This window comes from Lampris incognitus, chromosome 17 (genome assembly GCF_029633865.1).
Source record: "Lampris incognitus isolate fLamInc1 chromosome 17, fLamInc1.hap2, whole genome shotgun sequence".
In the NCBI taxonomy this organism is placed as follows: domain Eukaryota; kingdom Metazoa; phylum Chordata; class Actinopteri; order Lampriformes; family Lampridae; genus Lampris; species Lampris incognitus.
Genome location: NC_079227.1, coordinates 39,583,226 through 39,603,137, shown reverse-complemented (window position 1 = coordinate 39,603,137; position 19,912 = coordinate 39,583,226).

The window sequence follows — 19,912 nt, the reverse complement described above, 5'->3', positions numbered from 1 at the left end:
TACTTATAGATAGTTGAAGAAACAATAGTTAAGTTGGGTGTCAGCAGTACTTGAGGTGGGCCAGACTTGTTTGGTTGTATTTCAGTCTCTTCACTCTTCACCACTTTTCTTATCGTTGGTCTTTTTTAACAGGGCGTGTTCTGGTTCCAACCAGCTGAAGCAGGAAGTGACGCTTCTTCCTCGTTGGTTGTTTTGGTGGCAGTTCAGTGTGTGTCGCTTTCACCTGAAGGTTTTCTCCCAGGTTGTCAGTGCTGCCCCTGCTGGATCTCATTGCCTCCTGCTCGTATTCTCACTAATGCTCTACAGATTCTGATGTCATAGACATATAAAGAGTAGACGCCGCATCGACCGCTGCTGCCTATTGACGCTGACGAGCCGTGGGGCCGCCATCTTGGACCGGTCACCCGCTCCACTCAGTGTAATGTGTTTGGCAGGTGCAATGAACTGTCAGCGCAGTTAATCAATCATAACTCGCTGAATACCAAACTGATTTCCACGGCTTTTTTGTTGCTGAAAACGTCATACATGTAGCTATGATACAGGACACATGGTTTGACGTATTTTAATGTTCATAGTTGGCTTAACAGTAATAGAATATTCTGATATATGATACATGTGATGTATGATAGGTAGCTACCGTATTGTTCTGAATATAAGACGGGTTTTTTACCCTGGAAATACGTATGAAAAAGGGGGGTCGTCTTACATTCGAGGTCTAGACTTTTGAATGTCAATATACATTCTCACTCAGTCAGGTTTGTTTCAAGACCGTTCTAAAATTAGACCACTTCGATGGGTAATGCAGGTATTGAAATGTTGAAATGGTTAATTTTTCACTATGAGATGGATAGTCTCAATAGACTACAGTTTATTTTCATTTGTATGCTATTTAAATACCATAAGTCATTCATTTACAAATGTATTTACTTTTTTTATTTAAATGTGACAATTTCATCTGAAATATATTGAAAACATAATTTTATTTAAAAGCTGTTAAACAGACTACCTTCTTTTTTCAAAGTGTTTTATTATCATTATTTTCAAATATAATGTTTTTCTTTATAAAACCAATATTTGCTCTTCAAAAAGTATTTTTCCAAAAATGATTCTTGAAAAAAAAGGGGGGGGTCGTCTTATAATCAGGGTCGTCTTATATTCGAAACAATACGGTATTTAGCAAAACGCTCACTATATATATATATATATATATATATATATATACACACACACAAGGTAAAATATGATAGAGAGGCAGAAGCAGATAGTGGCAGTAAAGTCAGCTATTTTAATAAGTTGAAGAAACAATATATGATTAGGCTATATAAATATATAAACAATATATGAACACATTATATATCTACAGTATATATAACAACAATATATGTTATATATCAGAGAAAATGAAAATATATATAAATCCCCGCCCCAAACCATATTTACACATGTACAACGTTGCTTACATAGGTGACCAGTGCATTACACACAATGGACAAACGTAAACACTGACAACAACACAAAATATTTACATGTGACGGTAGGAAGTATACAGTGTGTGTGTGTGTGTGTGTGTGTGTGTGTGTGTGTGTGTGTGTGTGTGTGTGTGTGTGTGTGTGTGTGTGTGTGTGTGTATAATAAATTGGTATAATACTGTAATAATATCGTAATTATATCCAATAGTATGATGTAATAATAAAACATAAATACAGATATACATATATATTTTAAAGAGATATAAATATATAAACAATGTAGCATAACAATGTAGGGGAAAGAATAAAAGTTGCTAATTAAAGTTTGACATGAAACCCCTAAAACCCTTGAAAGAGACCTGTTCTGCAGAGTTTCTTTCTCGTGCTCCCTCTCTGCAGGTCAAGAGAGGTGAATTTTGCAATGTGGTGCCACCGTTTGTTCAATCTTACTTGTGAAAAGTAATCCCCCGAGCCCTGTTTTCCACGGTCCGTCGATTGGAGCAGGAATATGCTGAACAGTGTTCTGCCATCTTTCTCAGTCGTGTCGTGTATTCTGCTGCTAGGCAACTCGTAGGATGACCGGTCCAAGATGGCGGCCGTATTTCTCGCGCCCCAACAGCCAATGCGGCGTCTACTCTTTATATGTCTTATGTATGCACCGCTACTATCCTTCGCGGACTTCCATATCCCAAGATGCTTTGCGCGCCGCTGCTCCGCCCCTTCTCCTCACCAACAACAAATAAAGATAAATAAATAATGGGCGGCGGACGAATGTCTGTTCAAAGCACCGAGCAAGATTTCCCTTATAAATGTAAGTACTGGGTTTCTACTCATTTGAACATCTAACGGCAGATATGTTAAACTTCAGGGGCGCTTAAAAGCTCAAAATGTCTGTTAAGATACGTGAGGTTAGTATTGCTTCCATGTAGCCACCTAGCATGCTAGCCGACGGCTCGATGTGAGGCCTCAGTTTCAGCTTTGAACTGAAGCCTTATAACGCTTCACTTTCCCATGTTCCACTTTACAAGCTGGACTCATATCTAAGATGATCGGGACATTTTATAGACTATTGATACTTCATATTATCTACATCAATGCACCAAGATGAACTAATGTTAGGTTAAGTTGTGAGTCCTGCCTTATTTCCAGACTGTAAAACCGTTAAGTGTAGTTAAAGGTTTTAATTATGATGAATGTAGTCCATAAGAAGCCTTGTGTCTGGTGACATAACACACAACAGGCTTTACATGGCGGCTTGTTTAAGGCAGCAAGGAACAAACTGAGCAGTTCATCCCACTCCGTGAAGACAACCAGCAACTGTTTACTGGGGCCAGAATGAGAGACAGGCGTTGATTGGTTGTTGTTCTTTGTGTGGGTATTAATTGTTATGAATAAGTTTATTGTGCAAAACGTTAGATGTTTTATAAATTAAAATATTGTTACTTTGTTATATGTGTTATCTATTCTTTTTACCATTTACAACTAAAGTACAACCATTTATAAAAGGGTTAACAAACATTTCACGGACAACAAAGGACTGAATTTTTTCTTTTATTATAATTAATAATTAAGCGACAGTCTTAAAATGTACAACTATTCACAAATTAGAGGAAAAACTTTGCTGAGCAGGAGTCCCTGACGGTGCTGCTGGGCTGGATGGAATGCCACAAGAAAGACCCTGGTGTCTTCTGGCTGCCAGCGGGACTCATCAAGGACGGTCCCCAGAGTTTGTTTGGGGGTGCACGTTGTCTTGTACTTTATAGTACTGATATTAGTCATGAATGGACCGGAGACCAAGGCATAACGTTGACCTTTTACTAGGCATGTCTTCAAGTCCCAACACTCGCACATGCGCGCTCATTACATATCAAAACCTGCTCACTACATCTCCCCCTTTTACACTGATACTTTCAGGATCTTTACAGAACAATTAAATCACATGTTAATAAAGCCTAATGCTGATTTTACCAACAAGGCAGGGGAACAGCTGGCACCTTAAACCTCTCTGTAAACGTGAGCATATGTAGACTGGTTAAATGAACTTCACATCTCACATCTCATATCTAGACACACATTTCCCATCTCATATCTAGACACACATTTCACATCTCATATCTAGACACACATTTCACATCTCATATCTAGACACACATTTCACATCTCATATCTAGACACACATTTCACATCTCATATCTAAACACACATTTCACATCTCATATCTAGACACACATTTCACATCTCATTTTCCTTTTCTTTTTTTTAACCTATGAACATATCAAGACAAGTACATAACCTAACTGAGAGGTAGGGTAGACTACCTGATCCTCTCTGTTGTGGTATGGAGGTTATTCTGCTCCGTGTATACTCACAACACTAAACTACAAATTCAGTCTTTTAACAGGCTTGACTGCCCTGCCAACTCTGGTGTGTAGTCCAGAGTCCCGCTGGCTTCCAGACGGTGAAGGCACTACTCTCAAATGAGAACGGTTTCTTCGGAGACTGCCTGTTGAGGTTTGGATCACGTATGAACGTGGTGTCCCTGCTGATCCAGAGACGACTCCTGTGTGTGGAACATTCAGTATCCAAACTCTCTGACCTGGCTGGAGTGGTGGTGTCTCCCGTGCTCTATGTCGTCTGTTGTGTCCTTCAGCCTGTTGTCTTTTAAGCTCCTGGTCTTTCAACTCAAAAGCTCTCAAGTCTGGCCATGCTGGTTTGACAGTGCGTGGACACACCAGAAGGGGTGTTTGGATGTTGCGCCCCATCAGGAGCTGTGCCGGTGATCCTCCATGGGCAAGACGAGTTGCTCTGTACACCATAAGCGCTTTGTGAGGGTCCTCACTCTTCTGCAACAAGGATTTCACAGTCTTTACCGCACGTTCAGCTTCCCCATTGCTTTGAGGGTAACAGGGGCTACTGGTAACATGTTGAAAGTTGTAATCTTTAGCAAAATCTGTGAACTCTGCAGCAGCAAACTGCGGTCCCTCGTCTGTGACGAGTGTATCCGGCATATATAGTGGTTTTTCCCCAGAAACCGTCAATGGTAAGTGCTGAACTAATGAGGAGCGGAATATCAATACAGATGCAGGAAAAAACGTTTATTACATAGCAGTACAAGCTTGTAATGCTATGTATTATATATATATATATATATATATATATATATATATATATATATATATATATATTAGTGGTGGGACTTGGTTAAAAAAAATTAATCGAATTAATTATGGGCTTTGTAATTAATTAACCGTAATTAATCGCATTTTAATTGCATATCGATATTTGACACCAGAAGCAACATTTCTCAATTCAAACAGGTCTTGCTAGATGACTAAATCAATGAATAGACACATACAGAAGTTTAAACAACAAAATCCTGTTAGTTTTGTTCAAAACAAGTTTGTTGTGTAAACACAGTACTTTCTGTAAGCCCTGATCTTCTACCACTGAAAGTGGTCTACAGTCCACAGCGATCCGTTTGGCCAGTGAGTTTGTTAATTTATCAGACGTGGACTTACTCATCTTGGCTTTGAACCCCGTCATCTGGTGGAGAGTCGGTGGGCGACTCTGCTTGGTTGTCCTAGGAGCACTAGCGTTAGCGTTAGCGTTAGCTCCGGTGTTGGTACTAGCTGCAGCATGTTTAGCATGTAGCTGGTACCGGAGGCCTGAATAACTGCGGTGGAATGCCAACTCTTTGTTGCAGAGTCTGCACACACCAGCGCTCTTATCTGGGCTTCCATCCCATCGCTTTTTAAACGTTAATTTCCCATCCACAGAGCGAAGCAACGCGGTGTCGTCCTTGTCGTCCATCACATCTGTTGCTAGCATACTAACTTGTTAGCCTGACCTACTCCGCCTTCCGCTTGACTGACATAGATAGATAGATAAGATATAGATATATGTGTGTGTGTGTGTGTGTGTGTGTGTGTGTGTGTACATACACACAGGGTGTTGTGATGTATGTAGTGCAGCAGTGTGTAGTTGGAGGGAAGGTGCATGTGTTCTTCCAACCCGCTTGTGTCCTTCCTGCCCTTAGCTTGCTGCCGCTGGCTAGCCTCTGTGGCGAATAGGGCAGCATCCTAGCGTGTAAGCCTTCCCTTGCCAGTACATAGCCTCTCCTTCACCAAGACTCCTGCCAGGCCTCCCCGTGGCCACACGTGGTAACTGGGGTCTTGCGGCCCCAGGCTAACTGGGCAGGGGATCTCGGAGCAGCAGTGGGCCCCAGAGATACGGTGTGCAGGCCCACCCTGGTGGACACGCCCTGGCACCTATCAACCACTGCCCCGCTGCCTTGTGGGTGAGTCTGGAAGACATAAGGCTAAGGGAGCTTACCCCAACAGAAAAGTAAGCTGTGGCGGCACGCTTCGAGGCGGTTTCCCAAAAACTGGATTTCCGGCAGCCCCCTGCAGTTGTGTGGAGGGGCCGGTCGTCTAGGGACCCCCCTTGCCATCGGAACCATCTCCTCTACAATCAGGTCATGTGGCGTTGGGAGAAGCGTACCCCCCATGCCACTTTAAAACCCATCTCTGCTGCGAAGGTATCTTCTGCTATCTGAGTCCTCAAAGGACCCACAGATAGAAGAAGATGGTCATCATCGGGCACGATGGTCAACCAGCAAGCAAGCATATATATATATATATACACACACACACACATGTGCAGGGCGAGGTGGTGCGAGGCCTTCCACGTCATAGGTAACGTTTTAAAATGAGTTTGATATGAAGATATGTGTTTCTCTATGGGAACAGATAGAAATGCTCTCTTGCACACAGGAGCCCCTGTGCACGCCCCCCGCAGCCATGGCTGTTTCCATCACAGCGTTGCATAAGTGAGGACGCTTCTCCCTCTTTCACATATTACATAATGAGTCAGAACCTGTGTGACACGGAACAAGTCTGGAATCCAGCCTCAGTCTTCAGCTCTGCCGAGACCACAAACTTCCAGCAGCCAGTCCGCTGGTGGACACAAACCTTGTTTTGTCCACCAGCAGGTAACCAGCCATCGTCCAAAAGTCGTATGTTGGCCTGAAATCTTGAAGAATGACTAAAACCGGTTGTGTGGTGATTCATGTGACATGTCACTGTTATGACATCACAGTGGTCCAAGTTGTTTCTGTGAAGAGCTTGTTGGTCAGCACAGTTCATCACAAACCGAGAAACCGCCGTGGGATGTTATCAGACCGCAAACTATAAAACAAAGCAGCTTGTCATTATTATCATCATTGTTGTTATCATTATCTGTAGTAGCGTCATTATCTTAAATAACAACAACAACAACAACAACAACAACAACCCCTGGTCTTCCTTTTGAATCATCCAGAACCTCTAAATCATCCAGATGATCTCTGTCACTGTGACGGGGGATTTTTATGCACCTACATGGTGTCGTCTATAGTAGGCAGAGTCGGCCACTCATCAGACACGTTTAACTCCTCTGTGCTTTGTATTGTACCATCGCTCCCTCCAGTGGACACAACATGTCATTACAGATGAGCCTGTTCAGAGTCCCAGTGTTACTCTATCAGGAATCAGCAACAACTTATTGTCATTTCTATCATGTGCTTGCATACACAAAACGACATTTGGTTTCACCCAGCCCACAGCAGTGCAACACAAAAGATAAAAACACATACGACACCACCCAAAACATACAAAAACGGAGAGAACAAAGAAACGCACACACACAAACAGTTAACAAGACAATCCATTCAGAGCAACACAGTCCAACAATCCCGCTGTCCAGAGAGCGAACGCAGCCAGGACGACTGTGGGAACTGCCGGTCTGCATGGGCTAGCAGTTAGCTTAGCCTGCCCCGCTTCCGCGTCCTGTCAGACCGCCCTCGGTGTTTCCTCTTCGGGTGCAGCTCCAGGCAGGGCCGCGGTCCCTGGGCCCACCGGGCAGGGCCGCGGTCCCTGGGCCCACCGGGCAGGGCCGCGGTCCCTGGGCCCACCGGGCAGGGCCGCGGTCCCTGGGCCCACCGGGCATAGCAGACCAGGCTCTCCCAGGTGACCCGGCGCCAGCTCTCCCAGCCAGACACCCTCGACACAACTCCCCACACTCCACACCACGACATCACAGGCTCTCCCAGCCGATCCAGCGGGGGGGGGGGGGGTCAGAATAAAAACTGCTCATGATGACGCAAACTGACGTGGACGAGGAGGCTGCATGGTCGGTCCTGGGCGAGGCTCCCACACCACACGCTGCATGTGTGCAAACATACAGCAGGTTTGGTGTTGCTATAAGAGTCTGTGTGTATGTGGAGAGGACAAGCATGTGTGTGTCCGTGTGTATGTGGAGAGGACAAGCATGTGTGTGTCAGTGTGTATGTGGAGAGGACAAGCATGTGTGTGTCAGTGTGTATGTGGAGAGGACAAGCATGTGTGTGTCAGTGTGTATGTGGAGAGGACAAGCATGTGTGTGTCAGTGTGTACGTGGAGAGGACAAGCATGTGTGTGTCAGTGTGTATGTGGAGAGGACAAGCATGTGTGTGTCAGTGTGTATTTGGAGAGGACAAGCATGTGTGTGTCAGTGTGTATGTGGAGAGGACAAGCATGTGTGTGTCAGTGTGTATGTGGAGAGAACAAGCATGTGTGTGTCAGTGTGTACGTGGAGAGGACAAGCATGTGTGTGTCAGTGTGTATGTGGAGAGGACAAGCATGTGTGTGTCTGTGTGTATGTGGAGAGGACAAGCATGTGTGTGTCAGTGTGGGCCAGTCAAGTTCTTCCACACCAAACTCACCCAACCGTGTCTTAATGGACCTTGCTCTGTGCACTGGGGCCCAGTCATGCTGGGACAGAAAGGGCCCTCCCCAAACGGTTCCCACGAAGTAGGAAGCTTAGAATTGTCCAACATGTCTTGGTATGCTGAAGCATTAAGATTTGCCTTCACTGGAACTAAGGGGCCCAGCCCAACCCCTGAAAAACAACCCCATACCATTACCCCTCCTCCACCAAACTGTACAGTTGGCACAATGCACTCAGGCAGGTAACGTTCTCCTGGCATCCGCCAAACCCAGACTCGTCCATCAGACTGCCAGACAGAGAAGGGTGATTCGTCACTCCACAGAACACGTTTCCACTGCTCAAGAGTCCAGTGGCAGCGTGCTTTACACCACTCCATCCGACGCTTGGCATCGTGCTTGGTGATGTAGGGCTTGCATGCAGCTGCTCAGCCATGGAAACTGTAGAGTGATGGTGTGGTCACTTTAAATTACGGGCGAGTACTTATGACGTATACAGGTGGCGACCTCAACAAGTGGGGACCTCAGTTGTAACGTAGCACGGAGGGGTGATTGAGGCAGTGAAGGGTGTACAACTTAACCGGTCTACTGGGGAGTTTATAGGCACGTTACATGGTGTCAGAAGTCGGATAATGGCTCAAGGGCTTCGTCGCGTCGACCCCTTGATTTTCGATGACAATCATGCCGATAACTGGCGGAAATTTGACAAGGAATGGAGAATGTATTGCAACGCGGGGCTGTCGGGTGAATCCAATAAAGTGCAAGCCTACACGCCCCTAAACCTCGCCGGTCCCGAACCTCGCCGGTCCTGAACCTCGCCGGTCCCGAACCTCGCCGGTCCCGAGGCTGTTGAAAAAGCGGAATCATTCATTTACGAAGACGGAGAAAGTCACGAAGATCCAGAGGTTCCACTGGAAAAGTTTGCTGAATTGTGCTTGCCTGCAAAAAACATCATTATGGGCAGGCATGCGTTCAGCACCGCTAGTCAAAAGCCCGGTGAGTCAGTTCAAGCTTACATCTCCACCTTGGAAATACTGGCTCAGAAATGTGATTTTGGCGCGCTCCGCGGCGACTTGATAAGGGATCGCATTGTGTGTGGCACAGAAAGTGAATTTGTCCGCAAGCAGCTGCTCCATGAAAAGAATCTCCCCCTGGAATTAGCGATAAGTACCTGTATGCTCCATGAACAGTCAGAAAAGAGCTCCAATGAGTTAAAGAAAGAAGCGGATGTGTGCACTATTCAGAAAACTCGCTGTGGCAACTGCAATGGACAACACGCTCCTGACCGTAGTAAATGTTATGTATTCAATAAACAATGCAAGAATTGTGGCAAACTCAATCATTTTGATAACTGCTGCAGATCCACACCAGCATGGCCCATGGTTGGCGCTAAAGCTCCCAGTCAATACAGAAAGAGACAGCCAGATAGAGTGAACGAATTCACCACACAACCAGACAGTGCTTTGGATGATACTAGTTGATCTAGTTGATTCACCCACTCAGAAAGGAGAAATCTTCACAACGCTGAAACTGAAAAGTGGAAAGGGGCAACTGAAGGTAAAAGTGGACGCTGGTGCCAAATGCAATGTGATGTCCAAACGCATGTTGCATGCAGTTGACTGCACAATCCCTGTGAATGCAGATGAAAGAGTCAATCTTGTGGCCTATGGGGGGAGACAATTAACACAGAGGGCACAGCAATACTACACTGTTTGCAAGGGCAGTTCAAATTTCATGTGGACAATAGGGATGTGAGACCATTGCTAGGACTACAAGACAGTGTTGCCATGGGACTCATACACCTTGGACCTGACATCCACACCCTACAACAAGAAGCACCAGAGGTATGGGAATACAAAGACCTGTTTGATAGCAACACTATAGGTAAATTGCCAGTCATATTTCACATGAGGCTAGACGACACTATTGGTTCTCCAATGTGTGCACCTCACAAGGTTCCAATAGCCATGAAAGAAAAGGTTAAGGCAGAGCTTGATCGAATGACTGCACTTGGTGTCATAGTACCAGAAAATGAAGCTACAGAATGGGTGTCCGCCATGGTTGCAGCCAAGAAAAAAGATGGAACTGTGAGAATTTGCATCGACCCAGTGCACCTGAACAAGGCCCTTCTCAGACCACGTCACCCCCTGAAATCTATCAAACAAATCATTGCAGACATGCCTGGTGCTAAAGTTTTCAGTATTCTGGATGCCAAATGCGGTTTTTGGCAGATCCCTCTTGATGAAGCTTCCTCAAAGCTTACAACTTTCATGTCACCCTATGGCCGCTATAGGTTCTTGAGAATGCCATATGGCATCTGCACAGGCAGCGAGGTGTTCCAACATGTGATAGAGCAACTGTTCTCTGAACAAACTTGTGATATTGTGGAAGACGATATTTTAGTCTGGGGACGTACAATGCAAGAACATGATGATCATCTGAGACGGGTATTGAACAGAATTCGGGCCATCAACTTGAAGCTCAATCCCGACAAATGCAAATTCAGTCCGCTGTGTCCACTACGTTGGCCACCTGCTAACCGTTGATGGTGTCAAGCCAGACCCTGAAAAAACTAAAGCAGTTTTGCGACATGGCAAAACTGCAGGACAAAAAAAGCCCTGCAGCAGTTCTTAGGTATGACAAACTATCTGTCAAAGTTTATCCCTCAATACAGTGAGGTTACTGGTCCCCCGAGACAACTGATACACCAAGATGTGGAGTGGACTTGGCATGAAGCCCATGATGCGGCATTCAACAAGCTAAAACAAGCAGCGACAAACCCACCAGTTCTACAGTTCTTTGACATATCGAAGCCAGTGGTTATATCAGCTGATGCATCACAACATGGTCTAGGTGCGGTGTGTCTCCAGCAAGGGAGGCCTGTGGCATTAGCATCACATGCCCTCACACCCACTGAGTCAAGGTATGCACAGATTGAAAAAGAAATGTTGGCTCTCATCTTTGCAACCAAGAAGTTCCATGATTTCATCTATGGACATCCTGTCACAGTTGAAACCGACCACCAGCCTTTAATAACAATTCTGAGGAAACCGCGTCACACCGTGTCACCTCGTCTGCAGGGCATGATGTTGAAATTACATCGCTACAACCTGGATGTGATTTATAAATGCGGTAAGAAACTTTTTGTTGCTGATGCTTTATCACGTGCACACCTACCGATGACTGAGCCTGCACTTACTGATGACCTGTTGGATGTCATGACGGTCCAAGAGCTCTCCTCACCTCGCACAGATTAACTGAGAAATGCTGTGGAGAGGGATGTAATGTGTCAACAGCTCTCTGACATTATCCTGCACGGCTGGCTTAACACCTCAAGAGAATTACCCCACGCTCTGCGTCTCTTCTTTTCAATGAAGGAAGAAATGACTGTCGAAGATAGACTTCTGCTCCATGGACAAAGACTAATAATACCCCCTGCACTGCAAAAGTTCTATGTTGGACAGCTGCATCAAGGCCATCCCGGTATCGATGCCACCAAACACAGAGCTCGGGAGACCATGTACTGGCCCTCAATGTACACAGACATTGAGAGGGAGGTTTCTCGCTGTGCGGCCTGCGATGCTCTCACACCTCACCACACAAAGGAACCAGTGCACCTTCATGAAATCCCAGACCTTCCATGGTCATTCACTGCAGCAGATATATTGGAATGCCATGCCAAAATGCATTTAGTGGTTGTGGAATCTTACTCGTGGTGGTTGGAGCTGGACTACCTCCCTGATATGAAAAGCACCACAGTCATCGCAAAGCTGAAGCGACACTTCGCAACAGATGGTGGTCCTCATACCCTCATGACTGACAATGGGACCCAATTCACTGGTAAGGACTTCTCAGACTTTGCACTGACGTGGGACTTCAGACACATGCGGAGTAGTCCTCATTTCCCGCAATCAAATGGCCTTGCTTAGCGTGCTGTACGATCCGCTAAGCACCTCCTGGAAAAGTGCTACTGTGATGGCACGGACATCCAAGCTGCTCTCCTCAATGCTCACAGCATTCCCCATGATGGACTCCCCTCTCCCACTCAGTGCCTTCTGTCCAGGTAGACCAGAACATTCATACTAGTGACCAAAGCCATGCTGCAGACGGCCATCCACACTAATGTGAAAGCCACTATCAAAAAAAAGAGGACGAGCGGGAAAGCATATCATGACCGCAATGCCCGGTGCCTCCCTGCATTAAGTTCAGGTCAAACCGTCAGGGTGCAGACTGCACGTGGTTTTGACAGGTTGGCGAGAGTAGAGGGCCCAGCCCCTCAGCCTAACAGCTACATAATAACATCTCAAGGAACCAACTACATCAGGAATCGGCGACACCTTCTCCGAGGTGATGAACCCCCACCGGCCATCTCTGAGGATGACTTGCCACAAATTCCCGCTTCAGCAGCACCTGATAGAGAAGCTGTCTGTGCTGACACCGCACCACTCACACCGTCCATTGCCACACCAGAAATCACCTCAAGTGATTCAGGTGCTAGACCACCTGTGATGACTTGCTCAGGAATAGTCAGCCACCCCAACCAGTGTTAGCGAGATTACATCACCACTTAGCCCAGTGACTGATAAAACTAATGTGTGCACTCTGAGAAATATTGTTCTTCCAGTGATGATTACTGAGTTTCCTTGTTAGTTACTCTGTACATAATTTGTTACACATGCCATCTCCTCTTTTTCTAGTCGGTGAGTTTGTCAGGTTCTTGTTATGTGCTGTACCCCAATCATGCTGTTGTGTTCAGGGATCTGTGCCACTCAAGTTATGCAACATAGCGGTTGTTTGTGTTGCTGTACATTATCTTGTGTTACATCTAGAAGAGGGGGTCACTTTAAATTACAGGCGAGTACGTATGACGTACACAAGTGGCGACCTCAGTGGTAATGTAGCACGGAGGGGTGATTGAGGCAGCTGAAGTGTGCACAACTTAACTGGTCTACTGGGGAGTTTATAGGCACGTTACGATACCCATTCCGTGAAGCTTCCGGCACACAGTTTTTCTGCTGATGTTAATGCCAGAGGAAGTTTGGAACTCTGCAGTTATTGAGTCAACAGAGCGTTGGCGACTTTTACGCACTATGTGCCTCAGCACTTGTTGACCCTGCTATGTGACTTTACGTGGTCTGCCACTTCGTGGTTGAATTGCTGTTGTTCCTAAATGCTTCCACTTTTCATTAATATCACTTACAGTTGACCGTGGAATGTCTAGCAGGGAAGACATTTCATGAACTGACTTATTGCAAAGGTGGCAGGCTATGAGAGTACCACGCTTGAATTTACTGGACTCTTCAGAACGACCCATTCTTCCACAAATGTTTGTAAATGCAGCCTGCATGGCCAGCTGCTTGATTGTATACACCTGTAGGCCAGTGTGATTAAAGAGCTCTGCTGTTTTTATGGGATTGCCAAGAGTAGAGCAAGTCTCTACCACCCACAGGGCCACGCTCAGTGTGAGCGCTTTAATCACACAATGCATGAAATGTTAAGGTCTCTCCCAGCGGAAAAGAAAAGGACCATCTGCCAGAGTTGCTCATGGCATATAATAGCCATGTGCATTCCTCCACTGGATACGCCCCATTTTACTTACTTTTCAGAGGGGACGCTCGACTTCCAAGACATCCTAGGAAGCAAGGACCTGGAAGTTAGCGATGTTGACAACATGGATGACTGGGTCCTCAGCCATCATCAACAACTACAGGCAGCAGCCGATGTGGTGTGGACAGCATTGAATTCAATGTATTGTCATTAAAAACAATTTGCAGGCACATGTTAAAAATGAAATGAGGGCTGCAGTTTTGCCAAACAGTGCAAGACAGAGATAGACAAACACCGTATAAGATATACACAGATGAAGACCAAAAGCTAAGTTAAAAAAGAGCACGAGTACAAAATGTCTGTGAATGTTCTCATTCATTCTCATATGGCTCGGAAGATTGCAGACTACAGAAACCACTTGGGATTCAATCTGAGATGCAGACAACGCAGGCTCATACCCACTAGCTTGCGCCTGTGTACCACAATGAAAGGACATAGAGCAGACATAATCATAGAGAAGGCACAGAATCAACCCCTGAATGAAAGAGTGTGACAGATCCATTTCACTATTGAAGGGCTGAAGGAGAAATCTGACCAACTACTCCAGCAAATAACATCCCACTTGCCTGGTGAAGTCTTGGAGAGGATCACTGACTTCACCAAGAAAGCCCAACTATCTCAACACCATAAAACCAAAGAAAGGCAGACAAGGAAGTTTCAAAACTTACAGCGACGAACCAACAACACTAGCCAAGCAGATATACTTACCTGGAGACAAAAGACACAACATCCCACACAAAACGGAACGCAGAACAGATTGATCAAGAATCTGTCGGACAAGGTACTTTCCCAATCAGAGAAGGAGGTCTTAGCCAAAGGACTGAACTTCGCCATGACACCCAAACAACTACCTATAGTTGACCTCATCACATCCACAGAATCAGCCATAAGGAAAAACAAGCTAATGGAAACCGAGGCGGAACAGCTTAGGTTAAAGGTATCAGCAGCTCTGTCCAATGCGAAACTCCCTCCTTCCAACCTAACCATGGAGGAAAGGAAAGCCATGATAGCCCTGAGCAAGAATGAAAACATCACTATCCTTCCAGCAGATAAGGGGAGATGGACGGTTATCCTAAACACAACAGACTACCATGCCAAGATCACGTCATTACTCAGCGACACCGACACCTATGAACCTCTGAGATGCAATCCTACTAGTGGTTACAAGAGGAGAATAATAGAGTACCTACATAAACTACAGAAAGGAGGAACCATTGATCGGATACAATACCACCGTTTCTACCCACAAGATAACATTCCATGCATATATGGACTCCCTAAGATCCATAAAGACGGAACCCCCCTCAGGCCCATCGTCAGCAGCATAAACTCGGCCACGTACAACATTGCCAAACATATAGCCAACATCTTGACCCCTTTAGTGGGCGAAACACCTCACCATACCCAAAACTCCATTGACTTCCTGGACAAGGTCCAAGGCGTAAAACTGGAACCGGATGAAACCATGGTATCCTACGACGTGACCTCGTTATTCACCTGCATCCCAACCATGGAGGCTTTGGAAACTGTGAGGCAACGTTTGCTACGGGACGACACTCTCCACAATAGGACCCACCTTATCTCAGACCTGATTTGCCAACTACTGGACCTTTGCCTGAACACTACATATTTCCAATTCAGGGGCAAGTTTTACAGACGGAAACTCGGCTGTGCGTTGGGCTCACCAGTATCACCCATTGTGGCCAACTTATATATGGAAGAGGTAGAACACAGGGCTCTGAACTCCTTCAGAGGAACACCTCCGAGCCACTGGTTCAGATATGTGGACGACACATGGGTCAAAATCCAAACACAAGAGGTGCAAGCATTTACCAAACACATCAACTCAGTGGACAAGAACATTAAGTTCACAAGGGAAGACGTAAAGAACAACAGTTTGCCCTTCTTGAACTGTGACGTCCACATTGGGGAAGACAGGAGCCTCCACATTGGGGTTTACAGGAAATCTACACACACAGACCAATATCTACTTTTCGACTCACACCACCCTCTGGAACACAAACTGAGCGTCATCAGAACTCTGCAACACAGAGCTGACAATGTGCCCAGCAGCAGTCAGGCCCAACGAGAAGAACACAAACACCTGAGGGGAGCTTTAAAAACCTGTGGCTACCCCAGTTGGACCTTTGTGAAAACTGCAACACGTTCCAAAAAGACCAACCAGGTGAGCGACGAGGAGAAAAGGAACAGAAGGAATAGCACAATCATCCCGTATGTTTCTGGGGTCTCCGAGAAACTCGGGAGAATTTTCAACAAACACCGTATCCCGGTATACTTCAAACCCAGCAACACACTCCGACAAAGACTGGTTCATCCCAAAGACCATGTACCACACACCCGGAAAAGCAATCTGGTGTATGCAGTACAATGCAATGAGGATTGCACTGACCTATACATAGGAGAAACCAATCAACCACTACACAAACGGACGGCCCAACACAGAAGGCCAAACTCCTCAGGACAAGACTCAGCAGTCTATCTACACCTAAAGGAGAAGACACACTCCTTCCAGGACAGCAATGTACACATTTTGGACAGAGAAGATAGATGGTTTGAAAAAGGGGTGAAAGAAGCCATCTATGCGAAACTGGAAAAACCATCCCTCAACAGAGGAGGAGGTCTGCGGCACCGCCTATCTCCCGCTTACAATCCTTTCATATCTACCCAGGAGACTCAAGAAGCCTAGCCTCCAAGAACAACAGTCGGTCACTAACGGCTCCAAAACGGCTCTCATGACCACTGAATAATGAAGTCGAAACCAACACCCCCAACGACCGTCGCTGCTAAACAAATGCAAATCAATAGCTCCGATGGCGACGGGCGCGGCCAAACATCGGTACACAAAAGAGCCACTCATGTCTATGGCTCTGTTAGCGACGGGCATTGGTATACATTGGATCACAAAGAGCCACGCATATCAATAGCTCTGACAACGACTCCCTGAAGATAATTCTGAGTCTCATCACCAGCCAGTCAGACTAGCTTGGTCTAGTCAGAAAGGCACGAACTGAGGAAGCCTCTTGGATGAGAGGCGAAACGTCTTCACGGATATATACCAAGTCCAGTTGCACTTGATTCAACTCCTTTGGATCACGAGTACAAAATGTTTAAAAATATCCACAGACATTCAGTGGGTAGCCAGGTTCAGGTGGCGAACAGCTTGGGGAAAGATGCTATTTTTGAGCCTGGTAGTGTGGGCTCTGAGGCTCCTGTAGTGCCTCTCAGAGCACAGGGGGGCGAACAGTCCATGGTTGGGGTGGGTGGATATCTGCTGATGCTGAGACCCCATCAAAGGCAACGTCTGTGATAAATGTATTCTATGGCTGGGAGCTTGGTACCGGTGATATGCTGGGCTGCCTTGACGACCCACTGCAGAGATTTCTGGTCTACTGACGTGCAGTTGCGGTATCACACTGCGATGCAGCTGGTCAGGATGCTCTCTATGCTACAGTGGTAGAAGTTGGTGAGAATTTTGGGGGATAGACGGGTGCTCAAGCATCAAAACATCACAGGAAGCTTCTCAGAAGCACAAGAGGATATATGACCATACGGCACGTGGGGCTCTCATCAGACCTGGAGACAGAGTCCTTTTGCGAAACCATCGACCAAGGGGCAGGAACAAGATTCTGGATCAGTAATATCAAGGTTGTAAAGACGAAGCTGGTGAGTGTTTTTGCCATCAATTTCACACCAGACTTAGGTGCTGACACTCTATCAGGGTATGTTAAAGAAAAACTTGGCCATGATGTTATCTGTCAAATGATTGACTCTACACAGTAGATTCGGCTCATTTAATATCTGCTGAATGCAATGAGGTTGGCGAAATGTACAACCCAGAGCTCTGGCCTGAAGGGGCGCTTGTCCGGTGCTATTATGAGCCATGGAGGGGTGGCGTTATCGGGTTTAACACTGCTTTTGTTGCGGGGGGGATGAGTATGCCTGCTGGTGATATGGTCACTCACTAGTCTTGCTAAATGACCATTCGGGTTTTGTCATACAACTGTCGTGGCCTGCGTCTGGGCCAGAGCGCAGGGGATAAAGCTCGTCGCATAGCTGTTGAAAACCTTTTGGAGAACTGTGACATACTATGTATGCAAGAGACATTTTTAGCAAAGCAAGAGCTGGAAAAACTAAACTCCTTCAATGAGAACTTTCATGGGGCTGATGAGTCTACAACAGACTTTGGCATGGGAATAGTCAGAGGCAGGATACCAGGAGGTGTGGCAATTCTATGGAATAAGAAACTCAACTCATTGATAAATGTGGTTAGGCTTGGTGTTGACTGGTGCATTTCAAGTATGTGTATGTCATTGGGGATTTGAATGTGGATGTATCAGACAGCAATTCATTATTTGCTAATCACGTGGCTCAGTTTTGTCAAGATACTAATCTTATATTGTCAAGCAAGGTCTTGTTGCCTACATATAGTTATACATACATATGTGAGGCCTGGCATACTACATCATGGCTGGACCACTGTATTTGCACTGCTGATGCACATGCCTCGTTGGGGAGTTATGGGTATTATGTATGCGGCAGCAACGACTGACCACATACCTCTTGCTATGGCTATAAATGTTGAACATCTACCTGTGCTAGCTAGTAATAGAGATAGTGATGATACAGGAAGGTTGGACTGGTCAACTCTTACAAAGGAGGACATCTTAGCCTATCATGCCCATACAGATGAAACCTTGCTAATATACATCTGCTCAGAGATGCAGTTATGTGCAGAGACATTAATTGTAAGGGTATGAGGCATAGGAGAGATCTCTGCTGCATGTATGATGATATTGATAGTGCTCTGTATGAAGGTAGTAAGCCCTACTATAAATATAAAAGTAAGACACATAACATCAGGCTTGTTTAGAACAAGTATGTAGCTGGGTATCACGAAGAAGCCTGTGAAGCCTTTAAATCATGGGCTATGGCAGGCAGACCAAGACAAGGGCCTGAGCTTGAACACAAGAAGCTCACTAATGCAAGATACAAGTATGCCATTCGCTTCGTCTGTAAAAATAAGCAAGCCGTGAGGGCAGATTCTATGGCTCAGAAACTGCTAGGAATTAATCCTGCTAATCACCTCAATGAACCGCTGGCTGGCGCGTTACTGTAATGAGCAGGGATTCGGCTTCGTTGATAACTGGCCTTCTTTTTGGGGCCGCCCTTACCTGCTGAAAGCGGACGGCATTCACCCTACTGGGGACGGCGCCACTCTTTTGTCTAGCAATATAGATAGCTGTTTACGTTTAGTTTGACACTAGGGACTTATCATTCAGCAGGTTGCAGGTGATTAGAGAGCCTGCTAGGTTTAAATCTAGTGCGGATGTGGAGTCAAGTAGTTTAGTTAATATGATTAGTCAGGGAATTTCTCATAGTGTAGATTATCAGCCTGATAGCTTTGTCTATAACATTGAGACTGTCTCCCTACCCTGCTGTATTGCTCCCAAGCTCTCCTCTCCTAAATGTGTGAATCACGATAATCTAGTAATTATTCCTACCACTGGTAGTGGTGAGATGTGCGACAAAGTACCTAATAATCTACAAAACCAAACAGCTAATGTTATCAAGAATGTGACCACATATCGTCCAACGCATTGGTGGCCAAAACTCTCAACAAGCTGTCTAATTCCAATTAATCTTTCACCTATTGGTAGCTCTAAAGCTCTGCCTACTACTGATCACTTCCACAATATGCTTAAATGTGGTTTCATGAATATCAGATCACTGTCTACCAAAGCTTTACTAATAAAGGATCTGATTCTTGAACATAGTTTTGATATGATTGGGTTATGTGAAACATGGCTGAAACCAAATGTTTTCCTTCCCTTAAATGAAGCTTCCCCACCTGACTATACTTATGCCCATGTAGCTCGGGCAAATAAACAAGGTGGGGGTGTTGCCTTAATATATACATCTATTTTCAATCTGACTTCTAGACTTGAATCTAAATTCCAGTCTTTTGAGTCTCTTATTCTTGGTCCATCTCCCTCAGCCATGAATAGACTCACAAATTGTAATACTCTACCGGCCTCCTGGCTGTTACTCGTTATTTCTTGAAAAATTTGGAGAATT